General features: G+C 38.9%; 1 pseudogene; it reads right to left on the bottom strand.

Moving 5' to 3' along the window:
* Positions 1-12,159: 12,159 nt before the first annotated feature.
* LOC143686790 (large ribosomal subunit protein eL8 pseudogene) lies at positions 12,160-20,909 on the bottom strand (annotated as a pseudogene).
* Between the last annotated feature and the right edge of the window lie 193 nt (positions 20,910-21,102).

Here is a 21,102-nt window from a genome sequence, read left to right as displayed (position 1 = left end):
TTTTTTTTTAACTTTTTTTATTGTGAAATATAACATATACAAAAAAGCAATAAATTTCCAAGTGCATTTTGACAAGTAGTTATAAAACAGATCAAGCACTGTTTTAATATTTAACAGTGTAGCACCTTCCAATTACTTGTCAAAACCAGTTAATTGAAGTTAACTGATCATTTAGTAACTAATTTTCAATAAAAAACCTTGAATAAATGGGTGGAATTGAAAAATGAGTATCATATCTACATATCTTTATGAAGTATCTTTTTTTAATCTGAGAATTTTATGACCAGGTATTAAAATAAAGCTGAACTTACAACTCAACTTTTGAAGAATTGCTGTATCAAAAAGTGATGACCCATAATTTTTTAAAATGGTGATGCATATTCAGTTAGGGCTCACCAAAAATAGTAAAAGCAAAAAGGGTTTTTTTTGGTACCATTAATAAGATAAAATGATTTTAAGGTGTTTATTTCTTCTTTATATCATACTTTAAAAATGCTTGTCTATTGTATATAATAATTAAATGTGTCCTTGAAAAATTGCTCAATTGCTCTGGTTTTCTGCATTCTCATCTGTAAAGTGAATGATTTTGATTACATAATTCAGTCAACTTGCTTGAAAATACTTGGATTGCGTAATTCTACTCCTAGAGATCCTTTTTTCGCCTGTACGTCTACATTCTTAAAATGATCGGGCTTTTTTCACATCGGGCTTTTTTCACAATCTTGAAAATATATTAAAACTCAGAATTTTCTGTGAGATACAGATAACTCCCTCTCCCTGCCCCAAGTTCACCCTCAATATTACACAAGTATCCTTTCAAGTAAAATTAGATTTTTTTTTCCCTTGGAGATCGCTGGGGGCAAGGAAACCAGTTAGATGGCCCCACTGTGACTGTTTAAGGAATGAGAAGAGGGACTTAATAGAATAAAAAAAAAGTAAATGAGAGACATTTATTTTGAGAAAGAAATAACAGAACCTGGTGACAGGTTGGTGACATAAAGGATGCTGTAGAGAAAAAAAAGTTAATTTAGAAGATTCCAGCCTTAAAGATTAGACAAAGGATAAAATCATTGACAGAAATATAAACATTAAAAAGATGCCAAATATGGTAGGAGAATGTTGAGCTCAAGTTAAATTTGAGGTAATTTTGGTTATGGTTTTTCTCCACTTTTTATTAGAAAATTAATCACAGGTGGGGAAAAAGAGGTTAATACCCTTAATGGATAACAAGAGAGTACTGATCAGCAGGAGAAAAAAACATTGCTAATAGAATAGGCAAAGACAACGGCCAGTAATTCACAAAAGAGGACACCCAAATAACCAATAAACTTGAGTAAAATTCTCAACCTCATAAATAACTTAAGAAATGCAAAATAATGACAACTTTTAATATGGAATATCAGGATATGCAGTAACCAGAATTAGGTTACTGCTTTGGAGAAGTAGTTATTTTACAGAATTAGACTTGAATGCATTTTGAATGTACTTAGCAGCCATGACTTATATACTCTGGGTTATAGAAATGAGAACTCAAGAAGGAAGAGGGAGGCACAAGCCCTAGCTGAAGCACAGAAGGATGATGTGACTTGACAGATGAACTAAGGATGTGCTGAGAAGAGCTAGCAATTGGAAGAATTATTGGTGACTACATCTAATGAAAATCTTTTAAATAGAAAAGATAGAATTCCTTTCCAAAGATGACAAAAAAATGAAATTATATCACCTTAAACCAGCTTTCCAGGATCTCATTAAATAGTAATCCAGTATCTGGGGTAGTTGAAAAAGTACCAGAGAAATATTGGAAGGTATAGAATCTTAAGCAAGTTGCATGTGAAGTATATCAATACAGAATGTGAACTCTGGCAATTGCATTTCAATATTTTGTTTGAAAATCCAAGAAGATGACCGAGAAATTCGGAAGAGAATGATAGTTCTCTGTTAGAAGAAAACTCAGGAGAAACAGCAAAGTTGCCCTGACTTCACTTAGAATCTGTAGAAGAAATTAAAAAAAAGAAATTTCACTAAAATTCCATTTGACCAGCTTCATGATTATTTTTGGTGTGTGACTTAATCTTGATTATACTAACACTGTTAATTTGCTAGTTTCCTGTGTATACTGCAGATATATGTCTTTAGTGACTACTTGCTTTTCCAACCGGGAAGAGCTGAAAATCCTAGGAGTGCCTCCTTATTTTGCAGGCTGGAGTTTTTCAGGCCATCCTATGTATAGGGAGGGGAATTTCAGGGCCTGCAAGCAAAACATTATCTAAGGAGAATATCAACGTGACCTTCAACCTACTTCATTGCCTCATCTATCTCCTCAAAGAGATAGTGGGCTTTATTCAAACCCAATTTTTTGTTAAGCATCTCAGGTTTCACAGAGGATGTCAAACTTCTGAATTGATTGTTTACACATGAGTCTATATTTAACCAATATTATAGAAAATCTGCAGTTCAGGTAATGGTAAAGCATGAATTATCAAGCTTATTGTTTGCTGAACTTTATTGAAGAAATAATATTTGGGGAAGAGTGGCCAGAGAACTTATACTCTGTAGTGGATGCTGTGGTGTGCTGCCCAGACTCTCCCCTACCCCCATCGGGACTGAGGTGCTTATTTCCCCAGTTGCTGCTGCTGCCTTACAGTCCCTTTCCAGTAATTGCCCAAGGTTACGACCCCTCCCTAGAGACAGCTGGCATCCACTTGCAGAGGGCGCACAGGCCAGATCCCCTTCGCCATCTCTGAAAGGAGATCCAGCTCCAGAGGTTGCTGTGCATTTGCTGGAGGCCTCTCCTGCACCATCACATCAGCAACCTTATAGGAAATAATAGGGGGTGTTCTAGTTTGCTAGCTGCAGGAATGCAATATACCAGAAACAGAATGGCTTTTAAAAAGGGGAATTTAATAAGTTGGTAGTTTACAGTTCTAAAGCTAGAAAATGTCCCAATTAAAACAAGTCTATGGAAATGTCCAATCCAAGGCATCTAGGGAAAGATACCTTGGTTCAAGAAGGCCAATGAAGTTCAGGATTTCTCTCTCAAGTGGATGGGCACACGGTGAACACAGTCAGGGCTTCTCTCTAGGCTGGAAGGGCACATGGCGAACACGGCATCATTAGCTAGCTTCTTCTCCTGGCTTTTTGTTTCATGAAGCTCCCTGGAAGGCATTTTCCTTCTTCATCTCCAAAGGTCGCTGGCTGGTGGACTTTGCTTCTTGTGGCTATGTTGTTCTGTTCTGCTCTCTCCGAATCTCCTTCATTCTCCAAAATGTTTCCTCTTATAGGACTCCAGAAACTTAACAAAACCCACCCAAATGGGCAGAGACATGTCATCACCTAATCCAGTTTAACAACCACTCTTGATTAAATCACATCTCCAGGGAGATGATCTAATTACAGATTCAAAGATAAATACGGAATAGGGATTAGGAGAAACGGCTGCCTTTACAAAATAGGATTAGGATTAAAACATGGCTTTTCTAGGGGACATACATACTTTCCAACCTGCACAGGGGATAAGTGTTAAAATAAGTTGCGTAGATTGAAATACTAGTGGTCAATAAGAGGGAGGGGTAAGGAGTATGGGATGTATAAGTTTCTTCTTTTTTTGTTTTTTTGTGGAGTGATGCAAATGTTCTAAAAATGATCATGTGATGAATACACAACTAAGTGATGATATTGTGAGCCATTGATCGTGTACCATGTGTAGACTGTATGTTTGAAGATTTGTCAATAAAAATGTTTAAAAAATCTAACTTATAGGTTTAATTATTATTTATTGATCATTTGTGTGCTAGTTATTTTATTTGCACTGTGTCATTTGTTCGTATCAACCTTATGAAGTTGGCCTTATCTCCATTTTATTGAGAAGAAACTGACATTCAACAAATTTAAGCACCAACCATGACTGCATAGTTAATACATGCAGTGGTTTAGATTCAAACTCAAGACTGTCTTCTTCAAAGTTTTTGCTTTTCCTAATTTGTCATAGTAGATGTTCAATTTATATGTATTGTAAATGGATTTCATTTTAAATGGCTTTGTCCATGAAATATGTTATAATAAAATTAATATAACAAATTATAATATAAATATAATAAATATTTAATATCTTGATGTAAACAAAGTTAAATGAAAACAGTACATACCACATTTGAAATATAAATGTGTACTCATTGACACAGAAAAATGTCTAAAGTGATATACAATCTTGAGTAGTGGAATTATGAATGACTTTTATTCTAGCACGCTTTTTCATTTTGTAAAAAGCCTACAATGAGTATGTCTCAATTTATAATCAGAAAAACTAGTATTTTTGTAAATATAAAGTTTCTTCCTATGTGAAATGAAGCATATTAGTCTTCTTGATCACCTTGGGAAGTGCAGTTCATATTGAGCTACCTTTTACTTGAATCCTGGTTTATTTCTTTACATTTTACCTTGTATTCAGGACTGATAAGGAGGAAAATGATTTATTCTAAAGCTCCAGTAGGTGGCACTACAGTGGAATTTATTTATTATTATTTTTTAAATCCATTTGATCTCAAGCTTTTGATCCTGTTTTGGAGTTTAAAGTGTCATTCATTTCCCCCACTCAATATCTTCATCTCGTCACTATCGGTTAATGAAAACAATCAACTCATTGCAAGTCTAGTGCTTATTTGATGCAATACTAAGGAAGTGGCATCTATTAAGTATTATAGAAAATTAACTGATCTATGCTATGATATTATAAACATCAAAAAGACATGTACCCACCTGATTACCTTGAGATCCTTGGAGAACTGGTGGTACCTGCACCATACTAATTTACAGTAGAGTACTTTGGGAAATTTGAAATAGAAATGAGAGTTCAGAAGTAAACCCACATATCTATGGCCAAAGTAATTTTTGACGAAGTTGACAAGTCCATTCGATTGGAAGAGAATAGTCTCTTCCATTTCTGGAAAACTTGGATATCCACATGCAAAAGAATGCAAGTGGACGCCTACCTCTCACCATATAAAATATTAACTTAAAATGGATCAACACTCTAAACAGAAGAGCTCACATTATGAAACTCTTAGAGGTAAACATAAGGAAGTATCTTTGGGATCTTGTATTAGGCAATGGATTCTTAGATTTTACACGAAAAGCACACATAACAAAAGGAACAATAGATAAATGGTACTTCATCAAAATGAAATGCATCAAAAGGCATTATCAAGAAAATGAAAAGACAATCAACAGAATAGGAGAAAATATTTGGCAATCATGTATCTGTTAAGAGTTCAATATCTGTAATATATAAAGAACTTCTATAAGTGAACAACAAAAAAGGCAAAGAACCCAGTTAGGAAAACAGGCAAAAGAGCAAGAGAGACATTTCTCCCTGGAAAACAGGCAAAAGAGCAAGAGAGACATTTCTCCCAATAAGATATACAAATGGCCATTAAGTATATGATAAGATGCTCAACATCATTAGCCATCAGGGAAATGCAAATCAAAACCACAGTGAGATACCTACCACCTCATACCCACCAGAATGGCAATATTTAAAAATGGAAAATAAGAGATTGCAAAGATGTGGTGAAACAGGAAGACTTGTACATTGTTGATGAAATGTAAATTGCTGCAGCCCCTGTGAAAAACAGCTTGACATTTCCCCAAAAAATTAAACATTGAATTACATATGGCCTAGTAATTCCACTCCTATGTATATACCCAAAAGAATTGAAAGCAAGGATAGATATTTGTACACCAGTGTTTATAGTGGCATTATTCACACTAGTGAAGTGAGTGTTAGGTAAGTTCCCACTGACAGAAGAACAGATCAACAAAACTTTGTATATACTTTCAATGGAATATTATTTGGGTATCAAGAGGAATGAAGTCCTAAGTTCTGATGCATGCTACGTGACCCTTGAGGATATCATGTTGAGTGAAATAAGCCAGACACAAAAAGACAAATACTATATGATCTTGCTTATATGAAATACCTAGGAAAAGCAAATGTGTTAGAGACAGATGATAGATTATAGTTTACCAAGGGGTGGGGTGGGGGGAAGGGAAGAGGGAGTTATGGCTTAAGGGACATAGAGTTTGTTTGATGAAAAAATTGGGGTAATAGATATTGGTCATGGAGTGGGGCCTTGCCATCTTCATTTTTAGACTACCTTGCTAGCTGGCTTGTGGTTGATTTCTACCAACGAGATACTAGGAGGCCATTGGAAGGTGGGAAGAGAGGGAAAGGGCCTCCCTTATCCTTTGATTCAGTCACCATCCCTTCAGCAGCAGCAGTCGGCTATGGCATCTTTTAGCCACACCATCATCCACTGGGCACATCCACCTCCTCAGTGGCTGCATCGGTGCTCAGATGCCCTCCATGGTGCTAGCACGTGCTAGGCAGCTTCTCTTCTTGGATTCCATCAGTGCCATGTGATCCTCCTCTATCCTTTGGTGGTTCCAGCACCAGCTAAAGGCCCCTTCCTCTATGGTTCCAGTACCAGCCCACATGGCATCTCTCCCACAGTTCTGGACATAGGTTGCACCACCTTTTCCTATGTTCTCCTAGTTCTAGGGTCGTAACTGCTTCCTGCGGTTACTGATCTCTGAATTTCATCCCTATACTCCTTTTTGCTCTCTCAGTTCTTGCAACACCTGGGCAAGCAACAACTGGCATTAAATTTCCAGTGTTTGAAATGCCTAGAAAAATGTCTGTTTTCCTGCCTGGTTCCTGATTCCATGTATCACATTTATTCGCATCCGATTGACCAAAATCTAGTCACTTGACCCATCCAACTGTAAGAGAGAGGTAGCTGGGAAATGTGGTCCAGCCATGTATCCAGAAAGAAGAAGTCGCAAATATGGGTGGTACATTGCCAACAAGGCACACAGCAAGTTGACTGTAAACTAGACAATTAAGAGACTAAAAATAATAATAAAGAGGTACAACTGTCTAAAGAAAACCTAAGTATATATACCCAAAGACCTGAAACAAGCCATATAGCAAAAGGCCTACATTGCGTATTGGTTATGTGTCTTAGTTTGCCTGGGCTGCTATGACAAATGCCACAGAGTGTTTGGCCTAACAACAGAAATTTATTGTCTCACGTTTTGAGGGCAGAAGTCCAAAAACAAGATGTTGGCAAGGCACGCTATCTCCCAGAGTTGGTAGCATTCTGGTGACGGCAATCCTCTGTCACATGGCGAGCTCTCTCTCCTCTCTCTGGCTTCTTTCTTTGGCTTTCCCTGACTGCATCCAAATTTCCTCTTTTTAATGCCTATGGTCATATATGGATGAAGGCCCACCCTGATTCAGTTTGGCCAGACCTAAATAGGATCTTCAAAGATCCTGTTCACAAGTAAGTCCACACCTTAACTGATCATAACATCTTCAAAGGTCCTATTTACAAATGGTTCACATTCACAAGAATGCAGCTTAATATTTGAACGTGTCTTTTGTAGGAGACATGATTCAAATCCCAACAGCGTTGCTCTAAGTGTCCTGGAAGTTAGGGCATAAAAAGAAACACACTGCCTTCCACAGTTTTTAAAGTGTGTTTGAAAGTTTAAATTAAGCTTTAACCTGAAATTAAACACAAGCAGCATTTATCAAGTTGATTGCCATATAATAGATACTAGAATAATGCACAAAAATCATAACATGCAACTAACTATGTATGTTCATAAACCTCTCCTGCTCATAAGTATTCTCACTTTAGAAAAGTATGAATTGTTAAGACAATAATATATTTACATTCTTAGGTTATTTTCTAATGCTTAAGATGTCATACTACAAGTGTCTGTAGGGAAAAAAATCTCTTCAAAACTTGAATAAATGATACTTTTACAAATTTTTTTCAATAATGATATTAGTTAATATTAGTGTCTAGAATTTTCAAATTGTAACTATTTTCATTAGCATAAAAATATTTAAAATTCCAAAACTGGGTAATGTGATCTATATGTAACAAAAATCAATTTACTATGCTGTTACAAGTTATTCTAAAAATAGACCCTGACATCTGTGACCCTAGAGCATAGAATCATTTCTGGCACATAAGAGGTACTCAATATATTTGTTGAATGAACAGTTGGATCAAAAAATGTTAAATCTGTGATTGCCAAATGTGTAATTATAATTATAAAGCTTATAATTAAAAAAAAAAGCTTATATTATACATGCAATTCCCATATCCAGTCATCCTCTGTTCATAGACACACATTAGGTCATGTTATATTATTAACTGAGTCTGCCAATCCCTCAGAAAGGCCTTCACCACCCGCCGAAGTATTTTGCTAGGGCACAGAAAACTTGCATTCACAGACGGTGGAGGCTGTCCATGCAGGTGCCTCTAGTGCTTCAAGCCAGACACTACTGCCTCCTCTGCTCTGCCTGGAACTCTGTCCCCACAAAGATGCTGAACTCTGCCTATTCCCCAGAGTGGCTGTCCTGTTTGTCTCATGGACGACACAGCTATCTATGTCGACTCGCCTGAAGCGAGGGGAATGCTTCCTCTCGCTTGTTATGTTCAGTCCAGGGATCACATGGCAGCATCTTACGACTTAACGTTTTAAGAATTGAGTGAAAAAATTTTAAGCTCACCACCCCGTCAGTGAACCTTTGCATGTGGACCTTTGAATTCTTGGCTCATTATTTCCTCAGGATAAATCTCCGGGTCAAATTGCATGCACTTGTTTTTAGAGTTCTTGAATGCAGATTACCAAACAACCTGGAAAGTTAGCAGTAATTTATTTACCCTCCCAGCTACTGTGTGCCAGAGTGTTGGTTTCCTAAGACCCTTGCCAACAATAATCTTAATCTTTCTTTTAAACCAGTTGCAATTAGTATTGCTTTCTTTCTTTCTTTTTGGGTTACATAAGCATTTCAAAAGTGTGTGAATATGGAGTTCTGTGGAGAAAAGCATTTTGAAAGTGTTTAAATTGTGACAATGCCAGGTTGCTGTAGTACAGACTTAAGCGAACAGCATTTTGAAGTATTATTTGAACCTGGCAAATGAGAGAAAAGTTAATTTGCATAACTGAGCTCCTGAACTAACTCAAAGGGCAAGGCTAAGTAAACACATGCCTGAGTTGGTCCTTGGATGTTTACATTACGGGGTGGGGTACTCAAGGCCAGCATTGAATAAACAGAGTTCAGATGCCTGATTGTGTCACTCCTTCAAAAAAACTTTGCATACTAACATTTATTTCTAATTCCAGAGTAAAACAATCTCATATAAATGATTTTTACATAACAGGAAAGTTATGTGTTAACATTTACCTATGGAACAATGCAAATTGGCACTTTTCATATTCTTATTCTGATGCTAGATAAAACTGTAGCTGTAGCGCAGGAAATGATTTCCTTTATATCTGTTAAAATTCCTTGCTGCCATCACCCTTCCTGGTGTGGACTTGGGAGGGGCTTTTCTTTGTGATCATATACACGCCACGTGCTATGTAGATGTCTCTACTTATGTCCATTTGACTTTTCTACTATACAGACGCTCTTTCAGGACAAAGATTTTTAGACTTCCTAACAGATGTAATGTCAGCCATATAAATGCCACCATTTTACATAGTACAGGAGAGAAAACAAATTTTAGTTTCCTAAACCCAGAATTTTTTAGAGGTAGGAAGTTGACACCTGAGAGAGTAGTCCATTTCCTCGGCTCTTTAGAGGAGGAAGAGAAAGTGAATGATTTCTCTTACATAAGTTTTGAAATAGATGTTTAGCTTGGTTATTCTAAAAGTTCCGCATAGTCTTGCTCAATGTACAGCACACAGAAAACATTTTATAAATATTTACAAAATAACTCATACTGCTGGCCACTGTTTACACAATTTCTCTGAAAATAGACTGACAATCTGTAAGAGATATGGTATATAAAGTACAGTCCCTGGCTCGTAGTGTTATGTACATGTGTAATGTAAAATGCAGTCCCTCAGTCCAACATGCACAGGGCACTAGGCTACATGGCAACTACCTGGCCTGCATTCCAATGGTGTTGGACCACAGCACACCTGATTTCTCAAGGAGTTGATCAGCTAAGTGTGGGAATCGCCCCGTCTCTGCTATTAATCAAAATTATAATTTGCACCTGAAATTGGTCACTTTACTAAGAAACAGAGCCAGGTGAGCCAAAGCTAAGAGCTAGATTTCCTAAGAGATTTGATGGTTCCTTCACCCTATTGTGGTTTGCAAGAAATTCCTCATAGGTCTCTGTAGAAATGAAGTTTAGGGTGACCCCAGCTGCAACAACCAGAAAACTCCAACTTTATATTGAGGGACTTACAAAACAGTTCATGTGCTGTATGGACAAAACTCAGGCCACCAGAGATTACATTAAGAAGTGCAGACATGATATTATTCAATCACCACTTCCTTAACTAGGGGCCATTTTAACAGACCAGAATTAAAAGTTACCCACAAAACATGTGAGTTCATTGATCTAAGCTAAGTGAAACTTAGAAAAGTTAATTAAAAAAATTAAAAAAAACAGATGGTCTGCCCATGCCAGAAAAAAAAAAATTAGATGGATTGAGCAAACCTCTCTTGAAGAGTTCAGACTGTTCCCTGTTTCTCCCTGATCAACATGACAGACTCATGAAGATAGAGAGTTGATATCACCCAAATTTTATTTTTATGAAATGTGTAGGTGAGGGAGATAGAATAGATTATCTTGAGTTAGTGTTTCCCAAATTTGCTTTATCCTCAGAATCCCTGGAATGCCTATTAAATAGCTGGATTTCTAGATTTCTTTCCTGGAGATTCTGATTAGTAGGTCTAGAACGGGGCTAGAAATCTCTTGTCTTTAACAAAACCCCCGGTAAAATATTCTAATGGTCGGGCAAGATGGGAAAGACTAACTAGAGCATACTTTGCTAAAAAAAAAAAAAAAACTGGACTAAAATTGTCTGGCTCAAAAATCATTAGAGCTTGCGAAACTTAGTTCATTTCTTAAACTTAGCCACAAAATAGAACATCCATAACCACCTGCAACCACTAAACATCTTAAATGAAAGAATTGGTGAATTCAAACTGTCAGGACTCAGTGTTGTCCCACTTAAATATGAAGTCAAAACCAGGGATATGGGCACTGGTAAGTAGGAATTAGATTCATAATTTAAGTCCAGATAGGGCAGTGACCAGAATCAGGAGTCCGGGTAAAGCTATTAACAGTATTTTATCACAAATGATGACTATAAATTGCACTATTATCTTATGTATTACTTAGAAAGAAAAAGCATTATGATATAAGGATTTCTTACCACCTATTTTATACTTAAAGAAGGAGCTCTTTCAGACTCAAAGATTTTTAATCATATATAACTAAAAAACTCTCATGAATGCATAAAAAGGAAAATACTGTATTTCAGTGAGTTTAGGATATATTCTTTCCCCACATTTTTATGTTACTGAAATCGAGAGGTATCTTAAAATCAGTGGTGCCTGAACATTGTTTTCATAATTTAATTGGCAGAGTTTTTACTATCTTAATAAATACTTGAAAAATATTATCTTACAAGGCATGACACCTTAGGTTCAATGAAAAATGGTATTAACAAAATATTTTAGTTAGTATATGTATAAAACTTCTTCATATCCAGCGACCAACTCTTTTGTATCACTCTCTAATTCAGAGTCATCCACATGCATGTTTTTCTACACAATATGAGCCCTTTTGGCCATCAAGATGCTGATTCTGTTATGAATCCTCTATCGAGCATCATTGGTTCTGGACTCATAAGCTGTTTTTTTAATTAAGTAGAACTACCTTATTTTGACATTGGGAATGTTGATCATTATATCTAATTCACCAACTCCACCACCCCTTCCCCATGACCTTTTGATTTATACACACAAACTTTTGGTTCATAGAGATAAAAGATTGCAACACTGTTTTAACTCTGGATTTGCTTCTATGTCACTCACACTCTCGCTGCCAGTCCACTGGCACTTTTGATGTATGCAAACAAAGTCAACTGTGTCACATCTGTGGCCTCACCGAGAGCTAATCGTTCCTTGTTGTTGCTTTTTTTTGCTTGTTTGTTTGTTTCATCTGTGGCCTCACCAAGAGCAAATTGTTCCTTGTTTTTTTTTTTTTTTTGCTTGTTTGTTTATTTTAAAGGAGAACTGTTATTTCTATGTACAGAAAAAAAATCAACTCTGTACATTTAACCCAGTTTAATGTCAAGTCTGTTAGCCTCTGCCTTTTTCATCTTGGCAATTGGAACCACAGATTTTGGACCCAGGACATTGCCTCCTCAGTGATGGCAGATCTTATCATAGCAGTCATTGGAATTGGTCCTCCTAGCTTCCACCAGTTTAGCTGGAGCTTGTTAACCTGTGTGAAGGCCACGACGGCATGGGTCTTTCTGTAGACTCAACATCCCTGTTTGGCCTTTCCCTTGTTGATGCAGCAGAGAACCCTCACTGTGCAACACATGGCAGGCAGGAAGACAACCAGCTCAGTAGGGACCATATCACGTAGAATCACCACCACCTGAGCCTTCTTGTCTTCCACCAAGGTGGTGACAGTTTTCACCCCTGCTCCAAGAACAGGCGGCTTGTTAGTGGGGCTGTATCCTTTGCCAGAAGCTTTCTTCCCAGCCCAGGCCAACAGCCTCGGCTTCTTTTCTTGCTTTATCTCTGGTTTGTATTTGCAGGCCAGCTTAAGCAATGAATAGCTGTTGGGAGGGTCCAAGGCTGATGGTGAGGGACACTTTCAGCTGCTCATAAAGGATGGCCCTTTGCTGCTGCAGCCAGATACAGCAGGGCCATTTGACGAAGTGGTTGAGGTCCCCTTTTGGTTGGATGTCCAATGCCAACATTCCCAGGCCTTTTCTCAATCAGGGGATTTGCCACCTTCTTGGCTTCCTGCTTCTTCACACCAGGGGTTGGGCCACCTTCTTCTCTTTTGGCTTCTTGGGCAGCCAGACAAGCTGCTGCTAATTCTAAGATATGTTCCAATTTCAGAGACCTAAAGTGTGGGAAAAATGTGCCCCTCAGAGGCAATGAAATGAGGTTCAGTCAGGGACAGGGGAGGGAGTTAGGCATCACTGTTTAAGATCAGATAAGGACAGTAATCAAAATGGAGTCCAAGTGACACTAAAATCAATTCATCCGGGGACATGGGTACAAAAGTCATAGACCCAAAGTTAACCAATTGAAATTAGTAGTCAGCTAAATTCGAGGTCAAAATTAGAATCACAAAACAAAAAATGTGGGTGAGCATTTCAGCATGTCAAAGCAAAACATATATTATGAATCTACCTGACAGGAAAAGATCTTGAGGAAACAAAAGATTGGTTGTTATCCTAAATCTGTGGAGTATTTACCTCCAACATCCCTTCACATATATTCGCATTTGATTTGACCCTCACAACATCTTTATGAGGTAGATAGAAGCCCCTTTCAGAGAGGAGGTTAACTGAGCCTCCTGCATATATAACTGCATATAGCTATTTCCTTAGAGTCACTCATCTGGTGAGAAACAGAATCTAACTCCAAAGCTGACAGCCTTTTGACCTCACCGGAGGAAAGATGGAATCATCAGGTAACATTTAATAGAAGAGCCCATCAGTAATTGGGTTTCGTGAGTTGAGATGAGCCAAGTGTGTCCTCTTAACTAACCAGAGGTATTCCTCTGGATTCATCTTTACTGTTGGATTTTAAATGAAACATGTTCCAGAGGGAAAAGTCTAAAAGCTCACAGTGTCCCTAACATGCCAGCTGCTTGGGTATACACTGAGCACCACTAACTCCTGATGCCAGCAACTGGGTTTGATCATCTTAGCCAGCACATATGAGTGAGTAGCATTTGGTTTTATAGCAATAATCTCCTAAACCCCAATTTCCTCATTTCTAAGTAAAGATAATATTACCCACCTTGTGGCACTGCTGTGAAGATTAGAGACAGTGTATATAAAACATCTAGCACAATATCTGACAAAATAGTAAGTATTAGTAATACTTTTATTCAGTGGTTTTATTTTTACTCACAATAACAACCCCATTGCCCAGATCTGTCAATTTGTATTAAAATGATATGGGTTCCACAATTTAAATTCACAAGGAAAATACTTGCACATTTGAGGCAACATAGCTTGGTAGTCAAGTGTATAGATTCTGGAGTCCATTCCCAACTGAGCTGATTATCAGCTGTGTGATTTGGGGCAAGTTACTTAGCTTCTCTCTTCCTCGATTTCCCCAATTGTAACAAGGGAGTAATAAAATCTAACTCATAGGATTGTGGTGAAAATCAGATGAGTTTATTGCTTGGCACAAAGAAAATTATATACGTTTATTGCCTGGCACTATATATATATATATATAATATATAGGGTAAAGAAAATTTTATGTAGACTATAACACATGCAACTTTAAAATGAATACTTGGATAGCAATATGTGAAATAATATCTCACAGCAGAACCATTTTTATTGTTAGTGGTTCACATAATTCTTAATGCACAGCTAAAGCATGGCAAGCATGGTTCAAAAATGGACAAACAAGAACCCAGTTTGCAGACCTAAGCTAGTTCACAAAAGTGGAGCTTCTTGATTGAGGGGGAAGCCAAAGTCCCTTTGAGTACATTTTCTGCAACAGGTGTGTTCTGTGAACCTTCCCCCAAACTAATCCCAGAGGGATCTGCAACCATTTATCAGGGTGACAGAGCAATAGGGAAAGAGACATACCCAGAGCTTCAGAGCAGATATTGACTCTGAACTGAAGCTAATCCCCAGAGCCCCCAAACGCCATCATGGTCTAGGTCAGAGTGGGGCTTATCACATGATACATGGAATCTTGGCCTCAGTCTGTTTTACAATGATCTGATAGGATAGAAGACCAACCCTGTGGCCATTTCCTCACTCACGGAATATGTAATGGGAATAAATTCCTGTAGTAATAGACAGAATCCCCATCTTGGTTCCCTGATCCTTGGAGTAAGTGCTGCTTTAGTAGGAAGAGCCAAATAGAGACCCTTAAAACTGACCACCAAAAAATTGCCAGCCTCCTCTATTCCCTTACCCACCAGAGACAGTAAGCCAAGAGCAGTGCTACATCTCTGGGTAACTGCAGAGATTGGGGTGAACTTGCCCCTTTGGCTAGCAAAATCCAGATGGGTCTTAGAATATGACTGTGAATTAATGCAAATTCAATCAGGTGGTGATGCCAACTGCAGCTAAGGTTCTAGAGGTGGTTTCTCAAGTGGAGCAAATGAATGTGACACTGTTAACTTACAAAAGGTTCTTGGATTCCTGTCAGTATTGAAAACCAGAAGAGTTTGCCTTCAGGTGGCAAAGACTATGACCTCACCTCAGGGTTGTGCAAACTCTCCTGCTCTCTGGCAAAATATAGTCCAGAGAGAAATTGATCGTCTTGCTATCCCATACTGGTTGGTCAGACAGGGTTCTGGCCAGAAACAGATGATATACTCAAACTGGATAATTCATGATAGTCTAATAAAGGGACTGTTTATAACAGGGAAGGTGTGATAGATTGAATTATGGATCTCAAATCAGACATGTCCTTATTCTGCATTCCTGTGGGTGTGAACCTATCCTAAAGAGGACCTCTTGAATATGCTAGTTGTAGTTAGGGCATGGCCAAACTGAATGAGGGTGGGTCCTAGTCCTGATTACTGGAGGCTTTATAAGGAGAAAACCACAGGGAGAAGCCAGAAGTTAGCAGGAACCCAAAGAGAAAGGAGAGGACATGATGTAACAATGGGAAGCAGAGATATAAACCAAGGAACCCTAAGAATTGCTAGCAGCCAGCACCAGAGAGACTTTGGGGAGACAGCATCACCTTATTAATGCCTTGATTTTGAACTTCTGCTAACCTCAAAACCATGAGCCAATAAATACCTGTTGTTAAGCCAAAACCAGTTTATGGTATGTGCAATAACAGCTCAGGAAATCAAGTAAGAAGGGGTGTGAAGTACAAAGTCACTATTACCCTTAGAGGTGAAGGGACAAGGATAGGGGTAGTTATGGAAGACTAGGAGGTGTGGTTTTTGATAGAAGGGTACAGCCAACCAGAAGCAACACCAGAGAGAGCTGCCCTGATGTCAAATTCCGCCTGTCTCTTGCCATTGCCTCCCATTGGCCAAACCCAACTGGAAGCCAGAGGGCAAGGAAGGGCACTGATGAAAATGATACAGGTCAGCCTTGGATACACAGAGAAGGGTGGAGAAGGGTGGAGGGTGCATCTGGAGGGGAAAATGGAAAATATTCAGTATACTGGCCTGTTGTTGGGTATGGCAAGCAGACTACAGCCAATAAATGAGATGCTTTAGTAAGACACAGCACACCAAAGGATAGAGGTGAGCCCCACAGTAGATCAAGGCTGCACATCAATAAGATTTCAAGCCTGGGGACTGTTGATATATTCCCTCTAAAGTGAGACCTGAGTTCCTGCACCTTGTATTTCCCACTGCAAAGGAAGCACACCATCTGATTGGCCCCCTTTGGATTCTAGAGGCAGCATATTACCACATTTGAGCTTGTTGCTCCGATGCAGTTAGCATCTGGCTATGAGGCCACAAGCGTCAGGGCTCTGTGGTAGGTTCAGGCTGCAGTATCAACTTCCCTGCCACAGGGTCTTATGCACCACCCAGTGGTGCTGGAAAGGTCTGTGTCAGACAGAAATGCCCCATTAGGAAAGTCACGGCACATACCTATAGAATTTTTGAGTAAAACCACACCCTGTTCTACTCACAAGTCTTCTCATTTGAAAGGCTCCTCCTGATTTGCTACTAGGACCTTGGTAGAGACTTAGGTCTGCTCACAGGACACCAAATAATTATGGTCATAATTATTTGACACCTGAATTGCCCGTCATCATCTGATCTATTAAATTGTAAAATTGAATGTGTGCGGCTGACACATTCTGTTCTTAGAAGAAAAGATTATAAATGAGACCAGACCATAGCAGATCAGAAAGCACAGGTAAATTTCATAAGCCCATAGCCCCAAACCCCATTGTAGTTGATCTTACTGCTTTTCCACCTCTGCTCTAACTCACAGATACAGACTTCTGGAAGAATCCTTAGGTTCTAACTAATGAAGAAGGGAAAAGCATGGCCCAGTTGATGAAAGGTCTGCACTATGCTGGTACCAGCTAGAAGCTGACAACTCTCCATGACATCCCTACTCAGGTTTATCTCTGAAAGAAGGTGGTGAAGAGAAATCTTCCCAGTGTGCAGAACTTCAAGTGATACATCTGCTTATCTACTTAATGTTGGAGGAGAGAAGACCTGAAATGCAATTTACTCAGATTTATAGTAGTGGCCACTGGGATGTCTGGATAAGGACTTGGAAAGAGCAGATCTGGAGCACTGGGGATAAGGCAGACTGGTGAATGTACATCCTGAGATGGGTGCAGACAGTGACTGGAAATTCCTTTCGATGACAGAGTTCTGGTGGAACAGTGAAGATAAATGCACACAAACAAACCTCTATCCTCTTAATAAACAAGAGGATAAGATAAGCCATTCTCTGGATGAATTTTACCCTTTGCCTAGCCATCTTTTTGCCTATGTAATGGGTCTAGTTGCAAAGTGGCCATAGTGGCAGGAATACAAGCTATATGTGGGCTCAAGAACAAGGCCTTTCTTCACCAGAACTTATCTACCTATTGCCTTTACTAAGCACCCAATTTGCCAACAATATGAGCAACACTGAGTCCCAAAAGGGCACTATTCCCTATTCAGTTGCTGATCCATTGATTACACTCAACCATTTCATCAGAGAAGGGCAGTGATATGTCCTTATAGAAAAGAAACATATTTCAGATATTGATATGCTTTCCCTACCAAAATAGCTCCAGCAGCACCACTATTACTGAACTGACAGACAGCTTATCCATCATTGTGGTATCCCACACATAACCGCCCCCTCACTAAAATTCATGTTAGGCATAGGAAATGTGGCAAAGGGCTCATACCAAGATCCACCAGTCTTACCATCCTCCCCATCACTTAAAAGCGATTGACTTGAAAGAAACAACTTAAGACACAGTTATGGTACCAGCTAGGACACAGCATCCCACAGGATTTGTAAACTGCACTACAGGATGTAGGATGTACTTTAAACTTGTGGCCAATATATGGCACAGCAACATCACTGCTATAAAGCCAGGGTATATGATATGAGAGATGAAAATGATTATCATTCCTCTTAATATTATATCTAATAACCTACTTAAGGAATTTTTTTGGTTACCAAGCCCAAAAGTTTTGGTTCACAGTGTTTAGAGGTCTTACTGCCCAAGGGAGAAATTCCTTCTTCAGGGAATGCGATAACGGTGCCAATCAATTGGAAGCTGTTCGAGTTTTCTAGCTGTCAGAATGCAGTATACCAGAAATGGAATGGCTTTTAAAAAGGGGAATTTAATAAGTTGCTAGTTCACAGTTCTAAGCCGAGAAAATGTCCCAGTTAAAGCAAGTCTGTAGAAATGTCCCATCAAAGGCATCCAGGGAAAGACACCTTGGTTCAAGAAGGCCAATGAAGTTCAGGGTCTCTCTCTCTCTCTCTCTCATTAGGAGGCACATGGCGAACACAGTCAGGGTTTCTCTCTCATCTGGAAAGGCACATGGTGAACATGGTTAGGGTTCCTCTCTCATCTGAAGGGCACATGGCAAGCACGGTGTCATCTGCTAGCTTCTTCTGGCTTTCTGTTTCATGAAGCTCCCCAGGAGGCATTTTCTTTCTTCATCTCCAAAGGTCGCTGGCTCGTGGACTGTCTGCTTCATGGTGCTGCAGCATTCTCTGCTCTCTCCAAATCTCCTTCATTCTCCAAAATGTTTCCTCTTTTATAAGACTCCAGAAATTTATCAAGACCCACCCAAATGGGTGGAGACATGTCATCACTTAATCCAGCTTAACAACCACTCTTGATCAAATCACATCTCCAGGGAGATGATCTAATTACAGTTTCAAACATACAATACTAAATAGGGATTAGAAGAAATGGCTGCCTTTACAAAATGGGATTAGGATTAAAACATGGTTTTTCTAGGGTCCATCCATCATTTCAAACTAGTACAGAAGCTCCAGCCATCCCCTGGCCAGTTGTGACTTCCCTTGCCTCCGAATCAACAGTCAGAAAAGGGGTTGGGTGATGGTACTGCCCAGAGTGATTGATCTGAATTATTACATTTTCTGCTACACAATAAGAAGCAAGTAGGACAATGTTTGCAGCTCAGAAAATACACCAGGGAACTCTTTGTTTAGTGGTTTTAATCAATAAAACCCCATAAACCCAGCAAAGATAGGACCACCAAGGACTCAGAGCGTGTAGGAATGAAGTTTGGACAAAATATTGGTAAAGGATTCCGTCCTGCTCATAAAAGGTAAGACCACAGAATGGGTGTTCGAAAGTAGCTGACCATCAGTTTAGGGTATACGAACTGTGTAACCATTTTCTATTGCCAAGAATGCTGCAAAACAACTATCTTCAACATGAAAAAAGTTAGAATGGGCATAACTAAATATCCCCAAAGACTGGGAGAAGGATCAAAGAAGGAGTTATAATTGAGAAATCAGGATTTAGCAAATGAATAGGACTACTGAATCATTATATTGATATTTCTTTTTAGTCATCACTGTCTTGGAGCAGCTAGAAGGTAAAAACTGAAATTGTCCAACTGTAACTCATACATTGAAATCTGTTCTATAACTACTTCTTAAATGTACTTTGAAATTTATTGCTTTTCTGTATATATATTATATTTCACAATAAAAATGTTAAAACAAGTATACAAACAACTGCAACAATAAGCTGTGCCGATCTTGGCTGTCTGAGAATCAGCTGACTTCCAGGCTCATCTGGAACAGCTTTATCTAAGCCCATTGGGCACTCAGCTCTGCTGCATGTACCACTCATCCTCCAGTAATAGGCTGGCATGAGCATGTTTTCATGGTGAGGGCAGAGAAGCAAGAAAGCAAATGAAAACACAAAAGGACTCTGTGGCCTATGCTCGAATCTGGTGTATCATTGCTACCGCTGTTTTCAACTCATCAGCTCAGATTCAAGAGGACTTCACATCTTTCATAAGAGGAACTGGCAAGTCATATGGTGAAAAGCAGGGATATAGAGTGGGATGAAGAATCTGTGCCACAATTGGAGGTGGTTCTCTCCTAAAGCTTCCATAACTGTTCCTTCCCCTTATTCCTTCAGGTTTGGGACCCCTAGTGGGTCCCACTGTATTAACTGATATGTTTCTACCCTTGGTGGTTTTCTCTGCCACATCAGTTGACTAGTGCTCTTCTTCAAGCTCCATTCAAACACTCCTTGAGTTGCCCATCTGTTTCCTCCTGAGACCCTGATTTATACACCCTCAGATATTAAGTAAAGCATGGTACAAAAAGTATTTATATTATTTTATATTTTATGTGAGAAACCAAAGAATATAACTAGCTGTGCATATTTGTTTTCATTCTCAAAGACAGAACTAGAAGCATCAATCAATGCTTAAAAAAATACTGAAGAAGGACAGAGTGGAGAGGATAGATAAAGTTCAATTTCTCTGACTGTTCCTTCATTTATATTTTTTGACTCTGGAACTAGTTAATGTTTAACATAATAAAAAAAAATCAACATTAAATTATAAACAGTAAGAAGTAGTCCCTCAAACTGAAAAAACAACAACAGTCTGAAATAGATGAACTTACTGTCCAATGGGTTACATAAGCCTACGAAGAAAAACATTTCTTCAAATGAATTTAAAACACAATATTTTGACTATGTACCCTTAACAGGATATTTTCAATATTCATCTTTATTATTCTGCATGAACATGCAAGGTGTTCTGGGCCAGAGACAGGTTTCTTTTTTATTTCCTATGTCGCAGTAAATCAGTGTGCTGACCCCTCTGCAATAGCCCTTACCCGTAGGGCGATGCGATGAGAGACGGCATAACCATCCCAACTAACTTTTTCTGGCATCTTCCCCTTGGCGTTGAACGCCTCTATCTTTCTCTCTGAGGAAAGGCTCGGCTTTTTGCCTAAAGTTTTCCGACGACATGTGGCACCACGGGGTCCCCACCCGTAGCTTCCCTTCTAGGCGGCAGCTGTGGCCCAAGCCTCGGGGCGGCCTGGTGGGGCCGGGGT

The sequence above is a fragment of the Tamandua tetradactyla genome, chromosome 6 (genome assembly GCF_023851605.1).
Source record: "Tamandua tetradactyla isolate mTamTet1 chromosome 6, mTamTet1.pri, whole genome shotgun sequence".
NCBI lineage: Eukaryota > Metazoa > Chordata > Mammalia > Pilosa > Myrmecophagidae > Tamandua > Tamandua tetradactyla.
This window is presented reverse-complemented; position numbering and strand designations above follow the sequence as displayed.